Source organism: Trichosurus vulpecula, chromosome 8 (assembly GCF_011100635.1).
Source record: "Trichosurus vulpecula isolate mTriVul1 chromosome 8, mTriVul1.pri, whole genome shotgun sequence".
NCBI classification, from domain to species: domain Eukaryota; kingdom Metazoa; phylum Chordata; class Mammalia; order Diprotodontia; family Phalangeridae; genus Trichosurus; species Trichosurus vulpecula.
This window is the reverse complement of record NC_050580.1, coordinates 184,986,966-184,990,369: the sequence shown is the minus strand read 5'-3', so window position 1 is coordinate 184,990,369 and position 3,404 is coordinate 184,986,966. Positions and strand designations below refer to the sequence as shown.

Here is a 3,404-nt window from a genome sequence, read left to right as displayed (position 1 = left end):
ACCAAATGAGATAACACATACAAGGCACTGTGTAAACCTTAAAGTGCTGTATAAATGCTAGCTATCGTTATTATTGTAGGCTTTGAGCTTTTACTGGTCACAAAACAAATACCTTCAGGTTATAGAGGATGGAATTTTCTAGGATTAAAAATACTTGTATTTATAAAAAATGATATCACTAATATTCACTACTTTCAATGTATGTTATGTTAACATTCACCACCTTCAATGTACTCTGTTAAGCCCTAGGTAGGTATCTACTGCACCGATGCTTTCAATAACTTAAGTATCTGATTTCATCAGTGTGAGTATGCCTTTTCTGACTGATAAATCCTAGGCTCACAGAATCATACATTTAGAGTGAAAGGGACATTGGAAGATATCTAGTAAAATGCATTCATTTTACAGATAAGGAAACTGAAGTGAAAGGAGTCAAGATTGAAAGCAGTAAGTACCCAAGGTCACAAAGCAATAAATGGGAGAGGTAGAATTTGAACCTGAATCTATTTCCCCCCACATTTCTGAAAACCAATTTTATTTAAATAAGTGTTTAAATATATTACATAACATTTAAACTAAAAAGAAAAAAGAAACCATAACCAAACCAGTCTGTTACTTCACATGGCATTGGGCAGCTGTTGTAAATTGCAAGCTCCGCTGACTGTTTTGATACATTAGTTCAAAATTTGTTCCCTTGTCAAAAGTTTAATTCAGGTAAAGTCAGCCTCACAGTATGGTGTCTTTCTCCACTTGTGCATCCCCCAGAGGTAGGGCACTATTATCACTAAAAAAAAAAAAAAAGTCTGGACAGACAAAATTGGACCTTGGTGTGATATAAGAAAGAAGATGTCCTGCCATCGCCCCAAAATGAAACTCCTCCCTGGTTGGGTGGTGCAAGTCACCAGGGGAATCCCTGTTCTGCTACCAAAGGCTAACTCTTTATCTTGGTGGTATAACTGGACTGGGTGGCAGTGGCCTTAACTTACTCTTCTGAGCATCACGGCAGCTCAGAGAGTAGTAATGTTCTCGTAAATGGACAGGGAGCTCTGAAAAGGGAGCACCAAGGAGCCTGTGGACACACATGGTCTCATGTTATTAGGGCTTTGGACTTGACTGAAACATTAGATCATTTGCATTTCAGGCTGGGCATTGCTAAGCTTTACCTCTGTTTAAATGAGGGACTGCAAGACTAGGCAGCACAGCTCTTTTCAGTTTATTACACAAACGAGTTACACTAGTGCAAGTTAAATAGCGGACCCCAAATGGTTACGTTATACAAGCTGTGAGGTTTTTAAACTTGTGACAAGGGACAGAAGGGAATTTTTCTACTGACTGCAAGGAAATCCTCACTTAAGCTTCAGTGAGCCACAAGCACTTAAAACCCATGAACCTTCAGCTGGTCTTCCTTGACCAGTCCAATCTCAACGAGGAACTGGCATATGTTCTTGCACTGGTCACCTGTAGCTGAATTACTTCTCCATATTCTGGATGCTCAATTACAGTACCATTGCAGGCAAATTTCTTCTTGAATGCCTTCACCAGTTTCCTTTTATCGTAATCATCAGTGATCCCCTGGACAGTAGTGAGGGTCTTCCTGCTGTTTCTCTGTTGAATTCTTATATGGATATAATCCTCAGTCCCAGCAGGAAGCAGGTTATCACCCTTACTTGCATTAGCAAAGGGATCAAATGAGTGGAGGTTCTATATAGCGGACATACGATACGATTCCTTTAGCTCGGTGGAAATGGCCTGCAGAAGGGGGTGGCTGGGGCGGGAGCATCGGGAAGCAAGGAGGCTGCTGAGTCCTTCATGGTGGCTCAGTGACTAGGCAAACCTGAATCTTTTGACTCTAAACCCATTGTTCGTTTCACTGTAACTTACCATACAGGTTTATGCCTGTATAAATATCCAATATTCAGTGTTGGCTCAGTGGATAGAACCCTGGACCTGGAGTCAGGAAGACCTAAGTTCAATTCTGGTCTCAGACACCTATGTGACCTTAGGCAAGTCATTTAACCTTTGTTTGCCTTAATCAACTGCAGAAGAAAATGGCAAATCACTCCAATATCTTTGCCAAGAAGGCCCCATGGACAGTATGGTCTATGGGATCATGAAGACTTGGACACAGCTGAGCAACAATGATGACAACAAATATTCATGGCATCTTGGCAGTGCCTACTTCTAGCAAGGAATTCCTTACAAAAAACTAGGGTAAAAACCAGCATATCTGCTAAACATTGAACCCAGTGTGGTATATTGGAAAAATTATTGGGTTTTCAAGTCTGAGGATTGAGTTTCAAATTCCACCCATCCCACTTACTACCCTGTGACCTTAGGCAAGTCATCTTTCTCATCTCTGGGCATCAGCTTCCTCATCTTCCTCATCTGTAAAATGTCAGTCAGTTGTACTAGATGACCTCTGAGATTGCTTCCAGCTCTAAATCTATGATCCTATGACCACAGATTTTCCATTTTACTAGCTTCTGAATCTAAATTAAATTCAATTAAAAAGCAAATACAGAATGAGTTTTTTAAAAGTAGTCTACCAAGTACTAAATGATTTCAAAAGTGTTAGTGAATAAACAAGATACTAGCTATACACAGGTAATGGCAGCAGACTACACTAGAATGCCTTCGATATTCTCAGCCCAGGTATGAAGAGATGATTTGAATTGTGTAACCAGAATTCTTCTAGGGCATGTTCTCCTAGGGAAAACTCCCTAGCCAGATGCCTGTTCCAACAGGTCTATCTATGCTAGTGAAACTCATAATATGCAAGGAAATGTGAGGGAGAACCACTAACAACCTAACATGTCTTTTAAAAAATGTATCCTGGTCCTAGCATATCCCATAGTTCATGGGGGCGAGGAAAACATGAATTCTAATGGATAATTTTGAACATACGTAAATCAAGAAATGGGAATAACTGTAATTTCAGTTTTCTCACCTGTACACCAACCTATATAATCTAAAGTATGCTTAGATTATGGGCTGAGAAACACTTCACCACTTTCACTTCACTTTCTTCTTCTGTGGCAAGGTAGCCAATAAAAATAAGGGTGTACGTACAAAGAGGAAAATTTGAGAGAAGCAGGGTATGCTAAATTGAGACTCTGAAATTAATGTTGGATCTACCAGTTGTAAGCCTTGCGCATCTGGGCAAGTCAATTCAGGATTCATTTATTCAAAACCTCTACCTAACCAGAAATCCCCTCTACATTTTAAGAAGCAAACATTCAGTCTCTGCTTGAAGTATGCCAGGAGAAGCGAAATTCAAGATATATATGTTTAAGCAACTTATCCCAATTTTGGCTGGCTTTGTTTAGAAAATTTTTCCTGATAGCAAATGAATCAACCAGAATTTGTTAAGTACCTACTATGTGCCAGGATCTGGAGATAGAAAG

At 39.7% G+C, this 3,404-nt stretch overlaps 1 pseudogene; it reads right to left on the bottom strand.

Moving 5' to 3' along the window:
* Positions 1-1,277: 1,277 nt before the first annotated feature.
* LOC118830079 lies at positions 1,278-1,716 on the bottom strand (annotated as a pseudogene).
* Between the last annotated feature and the right edge of the window lie 1,688 nt (positions 1,717-3,404).